Source organism: Equus caballus, chromosome 21 (genome assembly GCF_041296265.1).
Source record: "Equus caballus isolate H_3958 breed thoroughbred chromosome 21, TB-T2T, whole genome shotgun sequence".
Taxonomy (NCBI): domain Eukaryota; kingdom Metazoa; phylum Chordata; class Mammalia; order Perissodactyla; family Equidae; genus Equus; species Equus caballus.
In genome coordinates this window covers 11,986,606-12,013,914 of record NC_091704.1, presented here as the reverse complement: position 1 = coordinate 12,013,914, position 27,309 = coordinate 11,986,606, and the positions used below count along the sequence as shown (strand labels likewise).

General features: G+C 41.0%; 1 long non-coding RNA gene across 41 annotated transcripts in view; it reads left to right on the top strand.

Moving 5' to 3' along the window:
• The first annotated feature begins 12,344 nt into the window (after positions 1-12,344).
• The window catches only part of LOC102149688 (uncharacterized), a 104,177-nt gene continuing 89,212 nt past the window's right edge, over positions 12,345-27,309 (top strand). For 8 of the 41 annotated variants that reach the window (XR_011430207.1, XR_011430206.1, XR_011430204.1 and 5 more), the window contains exons 1-5: positions 12,345-13,450; positions 14,413-14,581; positions 14,729-14,933; positions 15,487-15,542; positions 25,532-25,629. This is a non-coding gene — a long non-coding RNA (uncharacterized lncRNA). The remainder of the gene's footprint in view (positions 13,451-14,412; positions 14,582-14,728; positions 14,934-15,486; positions 15,543-25,531; positions 25,630-27,309) is intronic. The other 33 variants (XR_011430236.1, XR_011430233.1, XR_011430235.1 and 30 more) reach the window with 24 other exon arrangements.

Here is a 27,309-nt window from a genome sequence, read left to right as displayed (position 1 = left end):
CACCACCATTGTGTGGCTTCTTAGAGGAAATCCCAACCAAGGTGTCCCACGTCCCTTGGGTAAGGAGCAGTGACCTAAGCTCAGCCGGCTTGATTGCGGAGGGCAGCGCCATTCTTAAGCCCATGCAGAAAACATCCCTGCACTGAGTCATCCGCCCTAGAAGTCTCCACTCTAGTCCTTCTCCCATCACGTCTTCCCAGGGGATAAGGAGGCCACAGGCCAAGGGCACTTGCCCACCTCAACCTGCACCCTCTCTTCTGGACCATTCTCTTGGTCACAGAGACCCTGGACTTCCCTGCCCAAGTTGGCTCTTCCCTGGATCTGTCCTCCCGAGGGCACATGGCACATGAAAGCCAGAGGGGATGTAAAGACTGCTGTCCACCCATTTTCACTGTGCAGGTTATGATGTACTCACACACGTACAAAAAGCCACTACAGTGATGGGCAGAGCTGGGAGTAGGAAGAGAAGTGGGGAACAGGCTGAGGGTAGGGATCCGGGAGCCATAAGCCAGGAGCCATAAGCCAGGAGCCAGCTCTCCCCATGCTGCTATATTCTGGCAAGAAAATCTGAGAAGCCAGAGGATTCCAAATTTGAACTTGGCCTTCCAGGTCATTATGAAGATAGGAGGATAGTACATATTTTAAATGACACTTTAATAGATTGCTTTATCACTTTCAAATCCCTGGGCATGTGGTATATGGCCCTTCATTTGTACGCTTCCTCTGGGTCCTGCAAGGGTATAGGCAGGTCGGTCAAAGAGCATCAGGATGCTGCTACCCGAGGAAGAGGCCAGTGATGTCCACGTGCTGTTGAGATCCCGTGTTCCCACCCCTGTGTCTAGTGACCCAGCGCCCCGTGACTCAGCTGCCCAGGCCCTGAGCAGACCCTGCAAATGCCGGAGGCTCCCAACTGTCTCCCTGCCTCCACGTTAGCCCCCTGGAGTCCTCTCAGTCAAGCATCCAGAGGTATCTTTAAACATATAATGAATCAAGCCACTTCCCAGTTTAAAAGCCTACGGTGACCGCTCCCCACCCCCACCTACCCCGCCCAGAGGAAAAGTCAAAATCCTTTCCACGTTTCGCAAAGCTTTGCACGACACCTCCCAGCCTCCATCCACCGTCTCTCTGTCCTCTTGCTGACCCACTCCAGCCATGCTGTCCTTTTGGTGGTCGCTGAGACACGTCAAGCTCAGCCCTGCATGGGGTCCTCTGCACCTGCTGTCCTTGTGGCTGGAACATTCTTCCCTTGGTTGTCCCCATGGCTAGCTCTTTCAGCTCCTTCAGCTCTCTGTTTATGCTACTTCCTAGCACAATCTTCTCTGGTGACCCCAACTAAAATAGGGGGCCCCGTTCCCACCGCAGCATCTCCCACCTCCTTTCCCTGCATTATTCTCCGCACAGCACTCCCCGTCACACTATGCGTCTTGATTGTTTCTTGCACGTTATCTATCTAGACAGACTAGAAGAGAAGCAACGTGCGGGCAGGGACCTTTGTCTGTCTGTTCCCTGCTGTCTCTCCAGCACCTGGAACACTCCTGAGCTCAGAGGTGACACTCCACAAATGTTTGTTGAGTGAATAATGGGATGAATGAATGAAAGCATACATGCCATGCCCCTGAGCCCCTGCATATGGTCCCCTCTCTGTCTGGGATGCCACCATCATCTTCTCCTTCAAGGCCTTGCTCAGCATTACCCTATCTCTGCGGCACCTCCTCCTCTCCATCCCACCCCAGCAGCATTGTTTTTGGTTCCCCCATCATGCTTTACACATACTTCTCTAATAATACTCACTACATTCAATTATTGTCTGGTGTTTTTTTTTCTTTTAAAAGATGTACATAAGCAGTACATGAATACATTCACTTTATTAAATATTCAAACAATATAGTAAGTGAAAGATCTCCTCTAGGCTACTCTCAAAATCTACCTTTCCTTTCCAGAAGTAATCTTGTCTGGGAATTTACATACACATACATGGATAAAAAAGTAAAGTTTTGTTTTGAGTGTGCATGTGTGTGCTTTATTATACCTATGTTCTGGCATTTTCTATGATTTGCATCTTTGACACAGAGTACTTTGTGTGATTGTCTGTTTTGTAACTGTATGCATTTAAATCACTTTAAAAAATAATTTAGCATTGAATTAGATAGAATGAAGGCATGAAGATTTAGTTGGCCATTCCCCATCTTATGGGTATTTAGATGGTTCACATTGCTGCAGCCATGCCACAGTGAAAGTTCCTACACAGGTCTGTTAGAGCATATGTGTTTCTCCAGACTACATACCTAGAAGGGAAATAGAGGATTTGAAAAGTGTGCAGATTTTAACCTGTCAATTCACCCTTTAAAAAGCCTGTAAAAATTATGCTTCTGTGAAGGTGGGATATTTTTAATATTTGCCTATTTGCTGGGAGAAAATGTCTCATTCGAGTTTTGTTTTTCATTTCCCTGATTATTGCTGAAGTTTACATGTTTGTCTATATTTATTAGAATTTAGTTTCTCTTGTGACTCGTTTTTCCATCTTCTTGGCCCGTTTTTCTTTTCTCTTGCTGTCACTATCTTACGTGCCTGTTTGTTTTACTTGACTGTGAGCTCCTTCAGGTGGTCATCACATCTTATTTATCAAGGTTTCCCCTTCCAGAGCACACAGACAGTGCTTAATGAATGTATATCCAATTGCATTATTGAAGCCATAGGCATTACCCTTTATCATGGTTATCATCATTATCATCCTCCTCATCACCGCCAGTACCATTTATTTAGTCTCACAGGATGCTAAGCCCTGTCTCGGGAGGTGTGCGTATATAGTCTCTCATCTTCCTAATACCTCGCCCAACAAAGTGACTATTGGTAGCTCTGTTTTACAGATAAAGCAGTTGAGACTCATGCAAGTTACACGGGCTGCCCAAGGACACTCAGCCGGATTATGAAGGGAGGGATTATGGAGCAGAGTCTTTTCAGCCTGGTTCCAAAGTATGTGCAGTCTCCCTTAGAGCAATTGGCCTCTTCCTGGCCACGCATTAGAATCACCTGAACAGGCTTTTAAATGATAGCTATATCCAGTCCTACCCCAGGCCAATTGATTCAGAAACTCTGGGACTAGGTCTGGGGAAGTGGTGTTATAAAAATCCCTACATGATTTTGATGTGCAGAAATGGTTGAAAACCTTTGGTCTACATTGGGAGTGAACCAGATTTTTTTGTAAAGTGCCAGATAGTAAATATTTTAGACTTTGCCTGCCATACAGTCTCTGTGGCAACTATCCACCTTTGCTGTTGTAGGGTCAAAACAGCCAAAGACAAAAATGAACGAACATGACTGTGTTCCAATTGAAACCCATTTACAAAAACAAACGGCAGCCAAATTTGGTCCATGGGCTGTAGTTTGTGGACCCCTAGTCTATATCATAATACTTCGAAGATCTTGGAATTTCGGATTGTCCCAGTCAAACCAGGACATCTGGTCACATTAATTACCTTGCTAAGTCTCAAGGACAGTGGCATGAGAATCTTTGCCCCACCTCAACAGATTCTGCTTCAGTAGGTTGGGGCCTGGGCATCTGCATTTCAACAAGGGATGCAGCTGATTCTGATGTAAGCAGACTTCGTGGGTCCTTACTGCAAGAATCACTGGGCTACCAAAGCATAATGTTCTTGGCAAGTAGCGAAAGCTTGGCTGGAGAAGCAGAACTGGTTCTTATCCAACAATTCTTTAAGCTCATGGATAGACATTTTGTGCGTCCCTGCCTGCCTTATGTTCCAGCATCCTGCCTCCAAGGTTCTGGAACCTTGGGTGCCCCAGCATCACATCTTCCCAGTCTGCACGTTGGCAGAGAAGGAAGCCGTCCTGCCTCTTCATCTCTGAAATTAGTAGAAGACCAAAGTCCTTGTATATTTCAAAATATTGAAGAAGAAAGTGACTGTTTAACCACCTACGTGATAAAACTGATACTGGCATTTATCAGTCTGTGTGTGTGTGTGTGTGTGTGTGTGTGTGTGTTTTAATAGTTCAGTAGTTAGAAAATGGAGCCTCCATTTTCCCGTCATCCGCTTTGAAGCTATGTAGTGGGTGAATGCCATCATTTCTGTTTCCGACCTCTTTAGCATCCATTATTTCTCTGTTGTCCACATCTAATAGTCTGGATCCTTTTAGTTGTTGATGGCGCAGCGATTACTGGGGCTGCTGCTTTAGGATGACTTCCAAATGCATCTGAACAGTTGAATTTACTTACTGCTTCCCTCCTGAAAGCTTTTTAGCATGATCCAGCTGGGGTGGTTTCATCGGGAAAACCATTATTTGCGGCTCTCTTTTTTTGAGGGGTAGAAATAAATTTCCCAAAAGGTGAAAGTGGACGCTGTTCATTGTGGATCTGCAATCTTACTTTTTCTTCTCTCTCCTTCTTACATTCCATTTGCACAGTTTTTCTCAGGAATGACTTCTTTCTGGGGAAATGGAATGTTCTAAATGGCACGATTGAGTCAAATCAATGTTTAGAGTGGTTTGGACTTTTAAGCCTTTTGCTGGATTTTGGCAGTATCATTTTATACTGTAAAACCCCTTTTTCCCAGGTAACCTATAATATTCATATTGAACATTATTCACAGCTTTCTAACACCCCCTCATTTCACTTAGCTATCAGCTAAGCAAATAGTGCTCAAGAGTTAAAAATATGCTATTCTTCCTCTACAGCACATGCACTTTTATGTGAAAGGGGAACCGCTCTGTGTTCCTAATCTCTATATACATATCTATCTGTGCATGTAGTAGCTTTCAACACTGTAATTAGACACAGAAACCACACCGTACCAACACAGTGCACACATGCAGGTTTATAGAGCAGCTGTGACAAGTATATAATATGGTAAGACACCTTTTCACCAGCTGGGACAAATTCTAGAGTATACAAGGAGAGTTTCAAATGAAAATTAGGTAGAAGAATCTGAACTATTTCATGCAGGAGGACTGCACAGATGAAAATATCTAGGACGCCTCTCTGGAAGAGTGTATTTGAGAGGCAATGTGCAATACTGGAAGGCTGATAGCTCAAGGAGTCCAATCCTCTTGGATTTAAATCCCAGCCAAGGTGCTGTGTGATCTTGGGCAGGTTGCTTTACCTCTCTGAGACTCAAGTACCCTGTTACGTCACAGAGATAGTAGCAGCACGTTTACCTCATGGGGCTCGTGTGAGGATTAAGTGAGGTAACAAATGTCAGGCTGCAGACACACTTTCATCATCTGAGGATCGGAACCACAGTGTGGTGATGAAAATGAAAGGAGATACGTCATCATTACAACAGAACTCTCTGGAATATGCCCCTCCCTGCCACACACACAGCAAATATGAGTCTCTTTTGTGAACTGTCAATGTTAATAGCATCCACATTTACTCAGCTACCCTCATAAAAAAATTAGAAGCTACACTTAAATGGTTTCTCTCTCCTCCTACCTGTCCCCTTCTTCTCGTGCCTGATCCCCCATGGTCACTTGGTACCAAATTGTGCCATTCAGCCTCCGAAATAACTTTCTAATTCGGTCTCCTCAGCTTCATCCTCCCTGTCACTGCCTCAGTTCAGACCCTTATTGTCTTTTGTCTGGATTAATGCAAGAACCTCTTAACCAATTTCAGTATCTTCGGCTTGGATCCTCCATGATCCATTAGTAGCCCCATTTTACAGATTAGAAAATTGAGACAGAGAGAGGTTCAATCAAGAGCCCCAAATCACACAGCTGGTAAGTGGTATTATAGGGATTCCAACCTCAGCAGCCTGGCTCTAGGATCTCTGCCCTTTCCTGCCTTGGAGCTTGGTGCAGTGCATTATTTGGTTGTGGAAATCGGCAGTACCTCCTACGTCTGGTAATTGCCTGGAGTGAGTCCTGTTTCCCCCTCACCAGATGTTTCCTTAGAGCTGCTCTAAGTGATACATCGATCCTGCATGAGCTCCAAGGAGCAGCCAAGCCATTCTGCAGGAAGAGAGCGGGTGAAGGAGGAACAGGCAGAAATGTACAAATGAGTTCTGGTGGGAGACCATCAGTGCATCGTGGATGCTGTCCAGAGGCTGACGTGGGCCACGTATAAAAAGGGGAGGCTGAACTAGGGATGGAGAAAGTAGGGATTCAGGTCCATTTCAGCATTTCAGGAGTCTGGTCCAGTGGGTGGGGCCTGGCACGAAGAACTGCCAGCGGGGATGGTGCTGGGATTCTGGCAGTATCAGAGGCTGCTGGTTTAGAGCAGGATCGCAGGCAGACGTGATGCTGTGGTACCACAGGGACAGATCATCCATGTTCCCGTGAAGCCACAGCCACTCTGAAGCCGGGGCCAGGGCTTTCCCACGCCCTGTGGTTGTAGGCACTAGAGTGGCAGGAAAAGTAAACTGAGAAACTACAAGTTTCTCCTTGTAGAAACCTTACTCATTCTTTAAAGCTCACTTAAAAATTAATATTTATCTAAGGAATCCATACTTGTGCCTTTAAAATCAAATAGTACTGAAGGCTTTATAAAGGACCGTGACAGGCCCTCCCCAACCTCACAACCCCAGTCCTTTCTATCCCCCCAGTTCCATTCCCCATGGAAACCACTTGAGCCATTTCTATCCTAGCTGTTCTTGTGTTTACCTCCATTTATATAACTAGTACGAATACTTGTATTTAAAAGTAATTTTAAAATATTAGACACTAACTTCTTGCCGTGGTAGATAAAATTTGAGTAGGTAAAATTGCAGGTGGATGAAATTTGGTCCACACCCCATTCCCCTCTTCACTCTTCTCAGTCTGTCCTCACTTAAATCTTTATTCATGCAAAGTTCATCTTGGCATGGAAGGTGACCCCTTTCCTGGAACGTGTTCAGAGACTGCTCCTCCCCTGCTCCCACAGAGCTGTGTATCTCTCTTAGTGCACTGTTCCCCTTGCCCTTCCACGTTGGGGTTATCTATAGAACAGGTCACACAGCTGTGGTCTTTACTGCTGTGTGCCCGATATTGGTAAACCCTGCTCTTCTTCCCTGTCCCTAGCCATCTCTATATCTTTCTGCTTTGCCAGTCTCTGGGTGGGGGGAAACCAAAGTGGGTACTTCCTGTGTGCCCTGAAAGGCTGGGACGCCGGTCGTTCACTCTGCTCTCTCTTTCCCTGAAAGGAGAGCTCTTTCTAGCTGAGGAGTTCCCTCTTAGCACTGAGTAATGCCAGCTTAAAGGACGGGGTGATGCAGGCAAAATGAAGCTGTTCTTCTTTCTCTTTATGTGTGGTTATTCTCACATTTTTTGTTCCGCTATGTTGCTAAAGTTTCTTAAGAGGGCTTTAGAGCTCTCCCAGAACTCTTTTTGATCATGGGTAGGTAGCAGTCTAATTGTTGATCTTTCTGGGAGGACAGAGGCTAACATCTCCTACTCCCCCATCTTGGTGACATCACTCACTAACACATCGTTAAGGATTTTTCATTTATATTCATGAGGGATAGTGGTCTTGTCTTTGCATGTGATGTCTTCACTTGCCATTGAAATTAAGGTGACTCTGGCCTAATAGAATGATGTGAGACCAGCTCTCTCCTTCTAATATTTTCTGAAATAGATGGTGGGAGATTGGGATTATTTTCTCCATTAATAGTCAATGGAATTCACCAGTTGAGTCATCTGAATCTGGGCTTTTCTTCCCTGAAAGGGTTTTAATTACTAATTTAACTTTCTTGTTTGTTACAGATCTATGGAGATTTTCTATTTCTCTTTGAGTCAGTTTTGGAAATTTGGATCTAAGAATTTGCCAATATCTTATAAATTGTCTAATTTGTGGCATAAAGTTGTTCATAATATTCTCTTATAATCCTTTAATTTCTCTGTGGGTGTCCCTTTCTAATTTCTGATTTTGGTAAATTCTATCTTCTCTCTTCCTTGGGGATGCTAGCTAAGGGATTGTCAACTTTATGTGGTAAACAGCCAATTTCTGGTTTTATTGATGTTTGTGTTTTGTATTTCACAGACATGTGTTCTAATCTTTTGTATTTCCTTTCTTTTGCTTGTTTTCAGTTTGGTTTATTTTCCTTTCTTTCCTTTCTTAGGGTAGGAACTTAAATTATTGATTTGAGACTTTCCTCTCTTCCACTATAGGTGTTTAATACTCTAAATTTCTCTCTAAGTACTGCTTTAGGCACATCCCATAGACTTTGATATTCTATTTTTTAAATTTTCATTCACTTCAAAGTACTTTCAAATTTTGTTCCCAATTTATTCTTTGACTCATATGTTATTCAGATGGGTGTCATTTAAGTTCCAAATGTTTGTGGATATCCCAGATATATTCCATTCTTGATAGCTCACATTCCATTGTGGTTGGAGAACATATTTTATATAATTTCATTCTTGCTAAATCTGTTGAATTTATTTTATGGCTGAGTACACGGTCTATCCTGGAGCATGTTCCATGTGGTATTGAAAAGAATGTGTGTTTTGTAGTCATTGAGTGCAGTGATCTATACACGTCACTTAATTTAATTTGGTTGATAGTGCTGTTCAAGTCTTGTATAACCTTGCTGATTGTCTTTCCTCTTTTTAATCCATTATGGACAGGAGGCAGTTGAAATTTCCAAGTATTGTTGAATTGTCTCTTTCTCCTTTCGTTTCCGTCAAATTTTACTTCACGTATCTTGAAGCTCTGTTGTTACATTTGTAAGCATTGATAATTTTTATATCTTTCTGATTTAATGACATTTTGTCATTTGGATATGTCCCTCTTTGCTTCTAATAATATTTCTTGTTTTAAAATCTACATTGTCCAGTATTAACACAACCCTCCAGCAATCTTTTGGTAACTATTTGTGTGATGTGTCTTTTCCATCCTTCTAGTTTCAACTTCTGTTTGTCTTTGAATCTAAGATGTGTCTTTTGTAGATCACGTATAGTTGGATCTTGCTTTATTATTCATTTTCCCAATCTCTGTCTTCTAATTGTTTTTTTTAGACCATTCACATTTAGTGCAGTTATTGATAGGATCAGAGTTACATTTGCCATTTTGCTATTTGTTTTCTTTGTCTTCAGGCTTTTTTGTTCTCTGTCCTTCCTTTATTAACTTCTTTTGTGCTAAATAAATCTTTCAGTATATCATTTTAATTCCTCTATTGAATATTTTTTACTGTTTTTGAGCTATTTTCCTAGTGTCTGTGGTAGGGATTCCAATATGCATTTTAACTGACTATGGTCTATTTCAAACGAATATTAACTTAATTCCTATGAAATATAGAATGTTTCCTCCAATGTAACTCTGTTACTTTCCCCTCTTGTGCTCTTGTTTTTATATATATTATATCTATATATGTTACAAAACCAGTACTAGAATGTTACAATTATTTCTTTGTACAATCTCATGTCTTTTAAAGAATTTAACAGAAGAAATGAGAAAATATATTTATAGATTCTTTTTTTTAAAACCCAGAAATTTATTACTTCTGGCTCTCTTAATTTCTTCCAGCTGATTCGAGGTACTGTCTGATGTCATTTTCTTCCAGCCCAAAGAATTTCCTTTAGTATTTCTCACAATTCAGTTCTGATATCAAGAAATTCTTCCAGTCCTTTTAAATTTAAGAATGTCCTTATTTCACCTTTATAATTAGTGGATAGTCTTGCTGGATAAAAAAATTCTTCGTTACCATTTTTTCTTTCAGTATTTTGAATATGCCATTTCACTGCCTTCTAGGGTCTATTTTCTCTGATGAGCAGTTAGATATTATTTATGTTGATGCTCTCCTGTACATGTTCAGTTGTTTTTCTCTTTCTTAAGATTTTCTCTTTGTGTGTGGCTTACAACAGTTTGACTATGATGTGTCTAGGTAAAACTATATCTTTGTATTTATCCTACTTGGAGTTCAGTAAGCTTCTTGGATGTGTAAATTAACATTGTTTCATCAACTTTGGGAAGTTTTGGACATTATTTCTTCAAACAATTACAATAACTATTAGATCCACAATTTGAGGAGGTGTATTACATGAGATTTGGGACATTTACTGGGAAAGTCTAGGAACCTGGAAATTGGAATGATTACATGTATTTGGATTCACATATAGCTGAACTCATTGGGCACAATGAGTCTCCCTTGATTTCATAAGCAGTTGTTTCTCCCTGTGTGAGGCTGTTCCTTCATTGCTGGTATTCAACTATAGGATGAATCTCAAAATCATTATCCTGAGTGAAAAAAAAGCCACACAAAAATACACTGTATGATTCCTTTTGCATGAAACCCTAAAAAGATAAAACTAATCTAATATTGACAGGTGTAGAGAGAAACAGTTCCCAGATGGAGGTGTCTGAACAGTTTGAAAAGTGATCCAATATACTGGGGCTCTCAATAGATTGCCTCAATTACTCACTCAGATAAGGTTTGAATACAAGAATATCTTCAAGAGGGACATTATGTTCCTCAATATTTTATAAAATGATCACTAGCCATATGAGGGTGAATGCCAGGTAAGTACACCTCCCCCAATTACTGCGAGGATGGATCAGTGTGAGGTCAAGATTAAGGTGAAGAAATTGTATTCCTTCACTTACATGGATTTACCGAGCATCTAGGAAGCCCAAAGTTATTATCAGAGGAGAAGGATATGGTCAAACATATACTACTACTTGGTCAGAACAGATGTTCTAAACTCTGTGCACTTTGCCTGGCAGGTGTACACTTGCCTCTGCACAGCTTTGAGGCTTATTAGACAGTTCAAGTTTGTTGTACCTGCCACACACTCTGCAATTTTAAGGCCTTTAAGGTATACTAAAAGTCACTGCTTTGAGGAGCTTAGAAAAAGAAGTGAAGAGTAACTGAATTCTGACAGTGTCTGTCTCACTTCTCTCTCTCTCTCCAAATCCTAAGGGGTGATCCTAGTATAAGTTACCCCTGAAGGAGATACACACTATCCTCAGGCCCTGTCCGAACTTCCTTACTGGCTCCAGGCCCATAATAGGAATAAAAAACCAGCTATGTTCAGAGTAAAATTGCAAGAAATCCAGAAATTAAAAAACCAAAAACACAAAAGGAACTCAAGATCTTGCCCAATAAAGCAGAAACTAGGTAGCACATAAGGGGGTGGATCCTTACCATATTAGATTAGGAAGGATGAATTATGTTTGGATAGGCTCAAATTAATCAATATGAGTATACTCCCTGTGGACTCAGGAGCAGCCCATGTTGCATTTCAAAGCAATGAAATATGTATTTTCTCTAATGGGATACTGACAAATGTTTTTTGAAACTCTTAGAGTGTTTCTCATGTGCAGCCATCTTTTGTGGTGATATGAAGGGATCAGTGGTGGTGGCTCTTTGATCATGAAGTTCATTGAAATGAAATAGATGGGTATTCTACTAAGATGCTTCTTGAGATATATATCTATATACATGTGAAATTCTGGATCTTGTGGGCAGAAAACGAACACAAATCACCACAACAGGGATTTAGATTCTCTTTCTAAATCCTTGATATATCCTACTTTATAGACAGGAGGCTTTGACTAAAGGGAAGGCTGGGTCCCTTTGACAAAATTCCTCATAACTTGGTCACAAGAATATACAATTAAACATTCCCCAAAAGTCCCCAAGGGAGACCTGTGGCCACATACCCATCAACTCTCCTTCAAACTGGGTTTACAGTGTATGGTGGCATCATTGGAAATTATGGCTGCTACGATTACAGTCTCACTTAGGGGTGGTTCTGAAATGTGTGGTGAAAAAAAAATCTTCCCAGTGGGTAGAGTTTAAGGAGGTATATTTAGTTCACTTTGTGAAGAACTGACATGTACTTGAGTTTCGATTTATACTGATTTATGTCCAGTAGCTCAGTGAGTTGACAGGTAGTAGGGGGCTAAACAAGAATAAGACTGGAAAATTGGTGACCAAAAGGTCTAGAAGAGACACATGCGGATGGAATTCTAAGAATAGGTATTGAATGGGGTTTATAAATGCTTAACGGAGGATAGGATATCAGAGGGAAGAGAACAAGTGAGGTGTTGGGTATTTATTCCTTTGGCTCTCCGTGCTGAGCCATGTAATGGGCATTCACAATGTTTCTCTTCCTAAGACCACAGCTCTCATAAGGGTGGCCTTTTGTGCTAAGTTCTGATAATGTTACCTACTCTCACTACAGCCCTGGGGGTGATAATAACTCTCTACCAACACTAGTTACAGGATGCTTCACTAACCCTACCCACATTTTTAGAGCCCTATTTATTAGACTCTCCTCAAGTGTCCCATGGTTTCTTGACAACTGACACCTGTTTCTTCAGGGGACCCTGAGTAATAGGCCCCACAACAAGCCTGATCCTAAACTCCATGGGGGTAGGGAATTTACTCTCTTTTATTTGATGTTGCTATCCTAGCACCTAGAATGATGTCGATTGTACAGTCAGTTTTCAATAAATGTTTGTTAAACGACATATGTGTGACCACTTTCTCTCCTTCGTGATCTTTATGTTAAAGTCTATTATGATTGATTTAATATAGTTTAACCAGCATTCTTGTGCTTTTGTCTGTAATTTGGTAAAGAATGACAAAGAATTATAAACGTCAGCAAAAAGCAAGCAAACTTGTCGTTATGTGCATGGAAATCCAAGATATTTAACATAAAAATTTATGAAACAATAAGAGAATTCAGCAAGAATCAATGTTAATGTATAAGACCCAACAGATTTCCTATAAACATCCACCCCTGGAGCACCTGTGCAGACCCTCAGTAGAATCTGCACACTGGGCCCCAGGCGCGCCAGGATGGGGCTCAGGGGTTGGTGGGTCCGGCGGCTGTAAAGGAACAGGGTGGAGGTCCCAGGTTGAAAAATTGTAAAATTATAATTTTACAGCTATATAATTTAACTACTTCAGTCGTCATGTCTTTTTCTTTTTACAAAGTCAATTTTCCTACCTAACTCCAAATTTTTTTCACACCATCTAAGTAATATTTTAATATTTTCCATATCCAATCCGTATTCAAATTTCCCCAATTACCTCCAAATGACTTATGAAAAAAATGCTATTTTAATCGGGAGCCAATAGCGGACTACCCTTTGCATTTGACAGCAGAGTTCAGGCTTAACCCTTAACCTCTTCGGGCTCGGAGGACCCTGGGCAGGAGAGATTTAAGAACACCGTCCTCCCGCTTTCGCGGAAAGGCCAAAAGTGACTTGAAATGTAGACGCGGAGGCCTATGGGAAATGTAGTTTTAAATAGGTGAGGTTCACCGCCTGGACTCCGGGAAGGGGACGCCACGCTCCTTCTGCGCATGTGCAGCCGTAGCCTCCTCGTTTGTCTTCTCAGGACTCCAGAGAACCGTTGGGGAACTTTGGGGTGTGCTCGGAAAATGCAGGGTGCGCACCGAGGGCGAGGGACTAGCTGGGAAGGGTGTGCCTGTGCTTGGGGATGGGAGCAGGAAGTGTCTGGGACCTCGTCGCCCCCCGCGGCGGTGTATAAACCCGGGCGGGCCGTCAGAGCGGGTAAGGCCGATGGGGGAGACCCCGGCCCTCGGGCTGCCGGGGGGCGCAGGTGTTCGGGGCGGTCCGGGATGCCCGAGGATCGTGTGACCAGCCCGCCTGCAGCCCGACCGGAGAGAAGCCCATGTCGGCGGCGGTGGGTGCGGGAGGGAGGAGTGCGTTTATCAGGCGGACGGTGACCGTGGGTCTGCGGTGGAGCCCGAGCTCTGGAGCACTACAGGCCCGGTCAGTGCCAGCTCTGTCACCTGTTAGCAGGGGCGACAGAAGGAACCTGGGCGAGAGTCAGGGTTCTCATCTATAAATATTAATAATGATTGTTTCACGGCGACGTTTGGAAACATAGATCACTATTTTAGACAAGTGCCAGGTAGGAAGCCTTAAGTAAGTGACAACTGCTGTTATAGTTAGAGGACGCTTTGTTTTTTTACTGGATAGTTTAATGTACCCTGACAACCACTTCACCAGAAACCGAGGCTCGGGTCGGTGGCCCGATGTGCTCGAGTCAGGAGCTCCCAGCCAGGGAATTTGGATTCGAGGGCAGGTGTGCTTGGCTTCAGTCTCAGGCTTTGTCTGATGTCACACCTGCCCAAGACTGGCATTACAGCCTTCACAGCACTTAGGAACATGGCCTGTCCCTGCGTCCCCAGGGATGTAAAGGAAAGGATGTGGATGGAATCCCACCATGTGTCACATGTATCCTGGGATTTCTAGTGTCTCTTCAGGTCCCTTGGGTCAGACAGAGGTGCCTGGCCCCCTCTGCATTGTCAGGCTTTCTGTCCTTGAAGTCTGACGTTATAATGAATTCTAAGAGTCAGCCTTTTTGCCCCTAAGATGAATTTATTTCTCAGATCCATGTCCCAGTTGCCTTGAAACAAACCAGCCCTTGTGAGGCAGGAAGCAGGGGGCCTCTGTGAGGGAGTCTTACCTGGAAGAGAGCACCCCTCTGACCTTAGACCTCTCTCCAGAGCTTCAGAGCAGAGACAAGAGCCCAGAAAGGAGCAGATGCTAGATTTGCAAGATCAGAAGCAGGTCTTGATCCTCCTGCCCAGAATGAACCAGACTTGATGATGCCACCTTCAGGAGCCACCACACTGTGTGACAGTGGGGCATTTGGGCCGTCCCTGGGAAGTACAGGTGAGCTGGGGTGGCCCAGGGGCAGGCTGCTCAGGAAAGGCTGCTTTGTTGGAGAGCCGTGAGGGCAAGGTCTGGGGGTAAGGGACAACCAGGCAGAGGGAGGAAGTTCTGTCTCCAGTCCCCTTAAATGGCCCCCGCTATTTACAGATGCGCTGCTGTCACACATGTCCACCACCACATGTGACATTAGTGACGTTATCCTGATGTCACAGGATCCAAGAATGATGATCTGTGAAGAGTTTTCCAAGGTCACCTACTTCTAACTCTTTTGAAAGATTTAAAGACATTGGGCCTGAAAATTTCAGTGACTTGTCCAGGGAAACGCAGTTTGTGACAGTTCACTCTCTCACAGGTAAGTTACCAAAAGCATCTATCGAAAGGGCCTTTTGAGAAATACTTCCCAGCTGAAATGAACAATTACAAATTCCTGCCTTAAATCCTCCCATCTCTTTTACTAGGCTTTCCGTGGATTGTGTATACCAGGGGTTGAATAATATTACTGAGAAAAATAGATAAATGATGCATACTGAGCATTTTTCTGCTAAGTTAACTTTAATGAAGGAATAGTGTCTTGTCGTTTGGTGTACTTTAATTCAACTGATCGGTTGTTTTTATTTCTTTCTGTTATCCAGAAGGACGCATGCGTTATTGTTAAATCAATCGAGTAAAGTTTATGTTCACTCAGTAAAAAACTGCAGATTTCAGCTCCATGGTCATTTCAGAATCACACAAAGACAGGTGTTGCTGCCTGTCCATGATCCTTCTTGTGCCTTTTCAAGGCCCAGAGGGCCCTGTGCCTATGGGGAGGATGATCCCCAACTGGGGTGCTGAGATTTGAGGAGGTGAATCTAAGAGCTGTAAGACAGCTAAATCTCAGGACCCCTGTCTTCTTTCTGTCCCCTCAGCTGAACCACAGTCCTCTGTACTCGCCCAGGAGCCACAGAGAGTGAACATCCCTCAGGTGAGCTCTTTATTCATTCCCCACTTTATATTGTAATGGATTTATAAGGTTTAGCAGGATCCATGCATTAAAGGAAAAGGAGAAGTTGAAATAGTAGAAATCAAGTCAGTCTTGAGGAAAAATATAGCGTGTTTTACTATTAATTGTGATGTTGGCTGTTAGCTTTGAGTGGGTAACCTTGTCAGGGTAAGTAGTTTCCCACTAAGCTACCTGTTTCAATCTCTTTACTTGTGATTGGGCTATTCAGATTCTCTGTTTCTTCTTGATTCAGTTTTGGGAAGTTGTATGAGTCTTAGAATTTATCTGTTTCTTCTGGATTGTCCAGTTTGTTGCTATATAGTTTTTCATAGTATTCTCTTATAATCCTTTATATTTCTGTGGTATCTGTTGTAATTTCTCCTCTTTCATTTCTAATTTTATTTATTTGAGCCTTCTCTCTTTTTTTCTTAGAGAGTCAGGCTAAGGGTTTGTCAATTTTGCATATCTTCTCAAAGAACCAGCGCTTTGTTTCACTGATCTTTTCTACTGTTCTTTTTTCTTTTTTGGTTTCAATTTCATTTATTTCTGCTCTGATTTTTATTATTTCCCTCCTTCGGCTGACTTTGGGCTTTGTTGGTTCTCCATTTTCTAACTGTATTTTAAGATTGCTTATTTTAGATCTTTCTTGTTTTTTTAAGCTGGGCCTGTATTGCTATGAATTTCCCTCATAGGACAACTTTTTCTGCATCCCATATGAGTTGGTATGGTGTATTTTCATTTTCATTTGTCTCCAGATATTTTTTGATTTCTCTTTTAATTTCTTCAATGATCCATTGGTTGTTCAGTAGCATGTTGTTTAGTGTCCACATATTTGTCACTTTCCCAGCTTTTTTCCTGTAGCTGATTTCTAGTCTCATAGCATTTTGGTCAGAAAAGATGCTTGATGTGATTTCAATCTTCTTAAATTTATTGAGGCCTATCTTGTTTCGAAACATATGGTCTGTCCTTAGAATGCTCCATGTGCACTTGAGAAGAATGTGTATTCTGCTATTTTTGTACAGAATGTTCCATATATATCTATTATATAGTCCATCTCGTCTAGTTTTCCATTTAATTCCACTATTTCCTTGTTAACTTTCTGTCTGGATGATCTATCCATCGATGTAAGTAGACTGTTGGGGCCCCCTGCTATTATTATGTTGTTGTTAATATCTCTTTTTAGGTCTGTTAATAGTTGCTTTATGTACTTTGGTACTCCTTTGTTGGGTACACGTATATTTATAAGTGTTATGTCTTCTTGTTGGAGTGTCCCTTTTACCATTATATACTGCCCCTCTTTGTCTCTCATTGCCTTTTTTATCTTGAGGTCTACTGTGTCTGATATAAGTATTGCAATAACTGATTCTTTTGTTTGCCATTAGCTTAGAGTATCATCTTCCGTCCCTTCACTCTGAGCCTGTGTTTGTCTTTAGAGCTAAGAGTGTTTCCTGGAGGCAGCATATTGATGAGTCTTGTTTTTCAATCCATCCCACCACTCTGTCTTTTGATTGGATAATTCAATCCATTTACATTTAGAGTGATTATTTATATATAAGGGCTTAACGCTGCCATTTTATCACTTGTTTTGCAGCTCTGTATTTCCCTTGTTTCTTGTCTTGTGTATTTTGGACTGCCAGTTCAGTTTGGTAGTTCTCTATGATGGTTTTCTCAGTTTTCTCTTTTTTGTGTGTGAGGAAGACTGGCCCTGAGCTAACACCTGTAAGCAATCTTCCTCTTTTTTAGCTTGAGGAAGATTGTTGCTGAGCTAACATCTGTGGCAATCTTCCTCTGTTTTTTGTATGTGGGATGCCAGCACAGCAGGGCTTGATGAGAGATGCATAGGTCTGTGCCTGGGACCTGAAGCTGCAAACCCTGGGTGGCTGAAGCAGAGCATGTGAACTTAACCATTATGCCACTGGGACAGCCCCTCAGTTTTCTTTTTTTCTGTATCATTTGTGTCTCTGTTCTGATTATTTGCTTAGTGGTTACCATCAGGTTTGTATAAAAAATCTCGTAGATGAGATATACCATTTTCTGATAGCCTCTTATTTCCTTGGTCTAAGCCAGTTCCATCCCTTTCCTCTTCCTCTGATTTGTTGGTCATAACACATTCTGTTTTGTGTTGTGATTTTGTGGTTAAAATCACAAGATTATAGTTATTTTTGATGTTTTCCTTCCCTTTATCTTTCATGTCATAATTAAGTTTTTGCTAACCTCTTCTGGTAGAGAGCTGCAATTTTCTGACTTTGGCTGCCTATTTATCTCCTTGCTCAAGGCTTTGTGAACTCTTTTTTTTCTTTTTCAGGTATGAAGGTCTTCTTGAGCATTTCCTGTTTGGGGTGTCTTGTGGCGATGAACTACCTCAGCTTTTGTTTATGTGGGAAAGTTTGTATTTCTCCACCATATCTGTAGGATATTTTTCCCTGGATAGAGTATTCTCAGCTGAAGGTTTTTGTCTTTCAGAATTTTGAATATCTCATTCTACCTTCTCGTAGCCTGTAAAGATTCTGCTGAGAAATCTCCTGAAAGTTTGATATGGTCTTTGTAAGTTATTTTCTTCTGCCTTGCTGCCTTTAAAAATATTTCTTCTTTGTCACTGACTTTTGCCAGTTTTACTACTCTATGCCTTGGAGTAGGTCTTTTTACATTGATGTAATCAGAAGTTCTGTTAGCGTCTTTTACTTGTAATTCCAGCTCCTTTTCCAGGTTTGAACAGACTTTCTGCTCCTTTCTCCCTCCCTTCTCCCTCTATAATACCCGTAGTTTTTATGTTGCATTTCCTAATTGAATCAGATATTTCTCAGAGAATTTCTTCGGTTCTTTTTAGTCTTAATTCTCTCTCCTCCTCCATCTGAAGCCTTTCTATATTTCGGTCCTCCAGATTGCTAATTCCGTCTTCCATAACGTCAGCTCTGTAATTCAGGGTATCCAGATTTTTCTTTATCTCATTGTGTTTTTCATCTCCAACATTTCTGATTGGTTTCTCTTTGTAGGGTCAATCTCTTTTGTGAAGTATTCCCTCTGTTTATTAATTTTATTCCTGATTTAATTGAACTATCTGAATTTTCTTGTAACTCGTTGAGTTTTTTAATGTTAGCTATTTTGAATTCTCTGTCGTTTACATTGTAAACTTGTGTGCCTTCAGGATTGATTTCTAGGTGCTTTTCATTTTCCTTCTGGTCTGGACTATTAATATATTTCTTCATACTATTTGATGGGGTTGGTTTGTGCCTTCACATAGATAGTATCTGGTTGCAGATTCCACCTGCCACCACTGGAGGAGGTTCAGGAGCTGTGTATTCTGAGCCTGCTGTGATCCCTGGTGTCTGTGCTTGTCCTTTGGAATCTATGCTGACAGGACCCATCTGCGATTGCCTGCTTGTAGCTGCTGCTTTGCTAATGTACGCACGGGCACTCTAGACGGGGTCCCTTGCCCTGGCTGACTGGCTGAGCTTGTGAGCCCAGCAGGGGGAGGGGCACTTCTTTTGCATGTGCCATCCCGTGGGTGTTCTCTGTTTGCCCTCGCTGTCTGTCCTCCTGGCGTGCTGGCTTCATGAAGACAACCCCACAATAGCTTAGCCTCCTCTGTGGAGCTTTCCTATGGGATGTGAGGGAACTTGGAGAGCGAAGGCATTCCTACAGAGTCTCCCCCCAGGCCCCTCTTTTCTCAGAGCTGTGCATGGTCCTGTGCCCTAGGTCATTGCTGGGGAGGGAGAGGAGATCCCCTTACTTCCTCCTCCTTCCTCCTGGGGGGTCCAGCACCTCCACCTTCAGGCATTTGGCTGCATGGGTCTCTCAGATGTCTTTTGTGTTATGTGCCTGTCCTCTGTTGGTTTATGAATGTCCTTTTCATTCTTTCTTAGGGAGGAGAGTCTAAGGGAAGAGCTCACTCCGCCGTGATGCTGATGTCATGCCTGGTCATTCTATTTTTAAGTTTTTGAGGAATCTCTGTACTATTTTCCACAGTGGCTGCACCAATTTACATTCCCACCAGCAGTGTATGAGGGCTCCCTTTTCTCCACATCCTCTCCAACACTTCTGTTTTCTTTGTAAAGATTGGCACCTGAGCTAACATCTGTTGTCTATCTTTTTTTCCTTCTTGTTCTCCCAAAACCCTCCCAGTACATAGTTGTATATTCTAGTTGTATATCCTGGCTGTGCTGTGTGGGATGCCACCTCAGCATGGCTTGATGAGTGGTGCCGTGTCCAGGCCCAGGATCCAAACCGGCAAGACCCTGGGCTGCTGAAGTGAGTAGCGCACACGAACTTAACCACTCGGCCATGGCACTGGCCCCTCTCCAACACTTCTTATTTCTTGTCTTTTTAGTAATAGCCATTCTGATGGGCATGAGGTGATATCTCATTGTGGTTTTGATTTGTATTTATCTAATAATTAGTGATGTTGAACATCTTTTCATGTGCCTGTTGGCCATCTGTATATCTTTGGGAAAATGTCTGTTCAAATCCTCTGCCCATTTCTTGACTAAGTTTGTTCTTTTGTTGTTGAGTTCTTTATATATTTTGGATAGCAACCCCTTATTGGATAAATGATTCGCAGATATCTTCTTCCAATTGCTAGGTTGTCTTTTCATTGTATTGATGTTTCCTTAGCCATACAGACGCTTTTTAGTTTGATGTAGTCCCATTAGCTTATTTTTTCTTTAGTTTCCCTTTCCTGAGGAGACATATTCAAAAAGACACTGCTAAGAATGATAGCAAAGAGCTTACTGCCTATGTTTTCTTCTTTGGAGTTTTATGGTTTCAGGTATTACATTCAAGTCTTTAATCCATTTTGAGTTAATTTTTGTGCATGGTGTAAGATAATGGTCTACTTTCATTCTTTTGTGTGCGGCTGTCCGTTTTCCCAACAGTGTTTATTGAAGAGACTTTCCCTTCTCCATTGTATGTTCTTAGCTCCTTTGTTGAAAATTGGCTGTTCCTAAATGTATGGGTTTATTTCTTGGCTATCAATTCTGTTCCATTGATCTGTGTCTGCTTTTCTGCCAGTATCGTGCTGTTTTGATTAATACAGCTTTGTAGTATACTTTGAAATTAGGGAATGTGATGCCTCCACCTTTGTTCTTTTTTCTCTGGAGTGCTGTGGCTCTTTGGGGACTTTTGTTGTTTCCAGTAAATTTTAGAATTCTTCTTTCTATTTCTGTGAAAAATGTCATTGGGGTTTTGATAGGGATTACATTGAATCTGCAGATTGCTTTAAGTAACATGGACTTTTTCACTATGTTGATTCTTCTAATCCATGAGCACAGAATATCCTTCTATTTCTTTATGTCTTCTTTAATTTCTTTCAACAATGTCTTATAGTCTTCAGTGTATAGGTCTTTCACCTCATTGGTTAAATTTATTCCTACCCACTTAATTCTTTTTGTGATTGTAAATAGGATTGTATTCTTGATTTTTTATTTCTGCTCGTTTGTTTTTAGTTTTTTGATGGATTCTTTAGCGTTTTCTATATGTAAAATCTCATCATCCACAAGTAGTGACAGTTTTACTTCTTCCTTTCCAGTTTGAATATGTTTTATTTATTTTTCTTACTTGATTGCTCTGGCTAGGACTAAGAAGGGTGAGCGTGGGCATCCTTGTCTTGTTCCTGCTCTTAGAGGGATAGCTATCAGTTTACACCATTGAGTATAATGTTAGCTGTTGGTTTGTCATATATGGCCTTTATTATGTTGAGGTACTTTCCTTCTATAATTATTTTATTGAGAGTTATTATCATAAATATGTGGTGAATCTTGTCAAATTCTTTCTCTGCGTCTGTTGAGATGATCATGTGATTTTTATTCTTCATTTTGTTAATGTAGTTTATAACATTGATAAAGAATACTGTTGTAATCCTTTGTATTTCTGTTATATTGCTTGTGATTTCTTCTCTGATTTTATTTATTTGAGGCTTCTCTCTTTTTGTCTTATTCTACCTAAAGGTTTGTCAATTTTGTTTATATTTTCAAAGAACTAGCTCTTAGTTTCGCTGATCTTTTCTATTTTCTTTTTACTCTCCATGTCATTTATTTCAGCTCTGATTTCTAGTAGTTCCTTTGTTCTCCGGACTTTGGGCTCTTCATTTTTCTTCTTTTCTGATTCTGTTGGATGTATTGTTAGATTGTTTATTTGAGATTTTTCCTGTCTCACAAGGTAGGCCTGTGTTGCTAGGAACTTCCCTCTTAGTACTGCTTTTGCTGTATCCAATAGATTTTGGTACACTGTATTTTCCTTTTCATTTGCCTCCAGATATTTTTCCATTTCTCCTTTAATTTTGTTGTTGTTCCAATAGTTAATGAATAGCACGTTGTTTAGGCTCCACATATTTGTGACTTTTCCAGCTTTCTCCTTGTGGTTGATTTCTAGTTTCATACCATTGTGGTTGGAAAAGATGCTTGATATCTTTTCAGTCTTCTTAAGTTTATTGGGAGTTGTTTTGTTTCCCAACAAACAGTGGATCTTTGAGAATGTTTCATGTGTACTTGAGAGAAAATGTATATCCTGCTGCTTTTGGATTGAATATTATATATGTATCTGTTCAATTCATCTGGTCTAGTGTTTCATTGAAGATCAACGTTTCTTTGTTGATTTTTCTCTCTAGAAGACCTATCCATTGATGTAAGTGGGGTATTAAAGTTCCCTACTCTTATGGTGTTGCTGTCAGTTTCTCCCTTTAGATCTGTTAATAGTTGTTTTATAGACTTTGGTGCTTCTACGTTAGGTGCATATATATTAATAAATGTTATGTCTTCTTGATGGATTATCCCCTTTATCATTATATAATGCCCATCTTTGTCTCTTGTCTTTTTTGGCTTGCAGTCTATTTCGTCTGATAGAATTATGGCTACACTCACTTTCTTTTGGTTGTCATTTGGTCGGAGTATCATCTTCCACCCCTTCACTCTGAGCCTATGTTTTTCTTTAGAGCTGAGATGGGTCTCCTGGAGGCAGCACATTTTTGGGTCTTTTTCTTAACCTGTCCAGCCTCTCTGTCTTTTCATTGGTGCATTCAATCCATTTACATTTAGGATGATTATGGATATATAGGGACTTACTATTGCCATTTTATCTTTTGTTTTATGGTTGCTCTATATTTCCTTTGTTTCTTTTTCCTTGTGTTTCTCACTACAATTTCAGCTTGACGGTTTTTGGTGATGTGTTTTTCAGTTTCCTCTTTTTTTATGTTTCGTGACTCTGCCTTAATTTTTGTTTTGTGGTTACCATGAGGTTTGTATAAAAGGTCTCACAGATGAGATAGTTCTTTTTCTGCTGATAGCATTTTTGCTTCATTTGACTAGGCAAGTTCTGTCCTTTTCTTCTTCCCTTGCTATTTTTGTTGTCAAAATTCTTTCTTTCTGTATTGTGAATTTGTTACCAAATTGGAATGGTTAATGTTATTTTTAATGCTTTCTTTCCCTTTAACCTTTGCATCATAATTGTTTACTAACATGTTCTGATACAGAGTTGCAGTTTTCTGATTTTATCTATTTATCAACTTGTTTAAAGCTTTGTATCCTTTGCCTTTTCATTTCAGACAGGAGAGCTCTTTTTGACATTTCTTATAAGGCAGGTCTAGTGGCGATGGACTCCCTCAGTTTTTGTTTCTTCCTCACACTTTATTTGTCAGCTGCAGCAGTGGACCCCCAGCTGTCGCAGCACCCAAGGACACAGAGCTGATTATTACAGTGTTGATTAATACAGTCCCTAACTAGCTCTCAAATACTTGTACTTTTCTGCATCCTTTCTGAAACCGCCCTAGTCGAAGTAAGCAACTAAGTAACTGGATGACTTTAATGACCTCATGTCTCTGATCCTCAATTTCTTGGTTTGTGAAATGAGGCAGTTAGAAGGAACACCAAGTTTCTTCCTTCTCTATATTCTGTGATTATCAGAATCTACAACTATGGAGAGACTCAGGGAAAAATCAATTCCAATGTTTTGGGAAACCATCTCACTTTCTCCATTTAAATTAACTCTTGGGGTGACTGAGATTGTGCCTCATATCCTCTCATAGCACTGCTCGTAAGGACAGTCTCAGAATCTTCAAGACAACTTAAAAGAAGGCCCTTTCTCTTAAATAGGAATCTGCCTTATGCCATGTTTTGAGCTGTAGAAAATATTTTAGAATGAGATTCTAGTGTTGGTAACAAATTTATCTACATTGCTAATTCATCTGAAAGCTCCTATTCTTGAAAATGTCCCATGTGGGGGTAAAGAAGTTCCATGTAAAGGTTTAGTCCATTTTTGTTGACAATCTCTTGAGTGGATGTTAAAAACCTGGATAACAGGATAATGTTCATGGAGATTGGGGGGAGGGACAGTGATGAATGAGTTTGGTTGACTTTCAGCAGTAGTAAGGTCAAAATGAAAGCATTATAAAAGAAGAGTAGAGATTTAGGTCAGGGCTTTCTATGAAAAACAAGTAAAAACCATAAGCAGATGGAAAAAGTTTAAGTGACACAGTATGGCAGATTCCACTGATGAGTTTAATAGGCAGCTATTTTAGTGGCACAGAGAGTAGACTGATTCAAGGGACAAGAACCAAAAAGCAAGGGGTCCCATCCTGCCCTGAGGATTATTTTGTTCTGAAGTGTGTTAGCCCAGCTGAGGGAAGACCTGGGGAGGATGTCGTAGATCCTCTAAAAGGGGCATCCATCAGCTGCAGGAAGATGTGCCATCTCTCCCCAAAGCTCATTAGCAGATTGGAAGTGGCATGCTGCATTACTCTGATTAGCATTAATTTTATAATTCTAGGCATAGAACTTTCCTCCACATGAGTCAGCCTTCACACAAAAACACAGACTCACATGGTGTGGATAAAACACAAGTAACCTTACTGCTGCTTCCCATCTTCCAAGGACCCAGTGGGAAGGAAAACGTGGTTCCCTAGCAAAGAGGGGAGTTAAGGGCTGGAGTTTTCCAGCTCTCCAAGCTGGGTGCAGGTCCCACAAATCGGGGAGAAGTGCAATGCCATCTTTCTGGCAGACCAAGACTTTGGGAAAACTGGGTCCTTCTGATCTGGTTAGGGAAGACGCAGTACTTCCAACAGCCACTGCAGCAAGGCAACAGCAGCATTACAAGTGAGATGAGGAACGTTACCTCAGAGCCTCCCAGGGAGAGAGCATTGAGGCCCCTACCGTTTATTGGGATAACTGGTTCCTGGCCCTTTGGAAAATACCCAGTCATCCCAGGGCTAGACTTCTCAGGAAAAGTAACTTGCCAATCCCTTTAAAATTTGCAGCTAAAACCTATCTACGCTTTTATTTGTTACATATATTGTTGGGGCTTCATTTCAAACTGCTATATTACAAAACTGTGTTTCAGATAACTTTAAATCCATGGCAGTGACTTTCAAATTCTTTTGATGGCAACTCACAAAATAAATCTATAAATTATTTTTTATCGTAAATCAGTATATACGCACACACACCAAAGGAATATAAAAATTTTATGAAACTGTTCTTACCTTTTTACGTGTAATACACTCTAATATTATCTATTCCATTTTGTTTCATTGTTTTTTAAGTGCTTGTCACACTCTCTAGAATTATTTCATAATCCACTAGTTGGTCAGGACCTGCAGTTTGAAAAGCACTATTTTAAAATTATTGCTTCCAGGTACCCTAGCCGGTAGTCTGGTATCCAGATTTTTAAAAGGCTTATTAAAATGCATCATCAAAAAGCAATATTTGCTAAAGGACCCTCAGTCTCTATAAAGAGCACTCTCTTGGGGATTCCAACCACAAGTTACCAGATAAATAACCAGCTTTCCTTTGCAGAACTGAGATGTGAGCTCAACACCAAGTAAAAATGACATAAAATCAGAACAAAGTTGGAAAAGGAGGACCACCTCCAAATGCAATATGTGGTCCTTCTGGGAAACATGACGCAGCCTAGAGTGAGGTGAGGGGGACAAAACAGAAAAAAAACATTAATGGAGAAAAAATCAAGCTTGTAACTTCTGTCTCCAGGCTTCACAAGGTGCACTTGTACTTCCAACCCTAAGAGACAGAGTGATGTTCAGCATGACTCCATAATCCTGTGGCCTTGAGAACCTCAGCAGACATCAGTTAAGTCATTTAAGGATAACTGCAAATTAAATTAGTTCATCCTAACTCTATATGACTCCACTCATAGGTGGAAGTTAGTATATTGATAAGGAGATCTGATCGGTGGTTACCAGGGAAAAGGGGGGGTGGGGGGAGGGCACAGAGGGGGAAGTGGTGTACCCACAACGTGACTAACAAAAATGTACAACTGAAATCTCACAAGGTTGTAATCTATCATAACATTAATAAAAAAAAATTAGTTCATCCTAATTACGCAAAAATGATAAATTCAAATAAGCAAGGTAATTCAATTCTGAATTAAAAATTTTTTCAATCACTTGACATCTCAAATCAAAGCAAATGGGTAATGTTACCAATTATATCAATTCGACTCTATATTTCAATACATAAACATATGATGAACAATTAAAATTCTTATGTGATATGCATTTAACTTGTTAACATTTATGCTACAGTAGGGAACCACACTCGAGAAACAGGGTCATGTCCTTGAAAACCAAAGAAGGTTATCACAAAAGAGTCTTTGTAAGAATCCAGCAACAGGATGAGTCCCCAAAATCTATTAAATAAACTATCCCACAGGAAAAGTGAGGCAGATCACACTAGTAAAGGCAACACTATGGAAGCTTATGCAATAGTTATCAAGGGAAACATTTGATACATAATAAAAATATTTAGTTTTAGGAAGCAGTATGATAGGCTCTGATATGGTTGCACTTATGAGTACAGGACTTTCATAGGAAGGAAAGAAATGGAAATTCACTGAATGTTTGTGTTTTGTCATGCATCACTAAATACCTTCGATTACATTATAGCATTGGAAACTAGGAAGCAGAAATGTGAAATAACTTGTTGTAGGCCACACAGTAATAAATGACAGAACTAGGACTTAAACTCCATCTTCTAATTACACATCCATTATTCTTGTCACATCAATACCACTTTATCCTGAACTAGTACTCAAAATATGATAGTGCTTAAAATATTTGCTTAAGCATTTCTTAGGATTTCTGATCAAGGTCAATTCAAATTCCAATTTCAAGGCTAATGAATAAGAAAGTGACCTTTAAAAGGAAAAAAATACGTAAAAAATATACATGCATTCCGGGTGGCATCATGAATCTTCAAACTTTCGATATTCTTTGTGTCTCGTGTAAGGATGAAAAAAGTTATCTATTGCTGTATAACAAACCACAACAAAGTAGAGTAGCTTGAAACAGTAACTTATTCTTGTCTCTTATTATTCTGTGGATTGGCTGGGATTCGCTGGGCAGTTCTTGCTTGGGGTCTCCTAGGAAGTACAGTCAGATGTCAGCTTGGGCTGAAATCCTCTTTGCCTCTATTGTGCTGGATGTCAAGATGGTTCATTTCTGTGTTTGCTGAGGATGCTGGCTGTTATCTTATTCGGGGCTGCCAACTGGAGGGCCTGCATGTGGCCTCTTCATGTGACTTGGGCATCTCTCAAAGTGGTGGCTGGGTTCCAAAAGAAAGCATCCCAAGAGGATATATTCCAAAAGACCAGGCTTCTTACAGCCTAGCCTCAGAAGTCCCAGAAAGTCACCTCCACAGCATCCTATTGGTTGAGCCAGTCACTGAGGCCTAGGGGGAGGGATGTAGACTCCATCTTTTGATATGAGAAGCAGCAGGCAATAAGGGAGGGAGGGAGACTGCCCATCTCA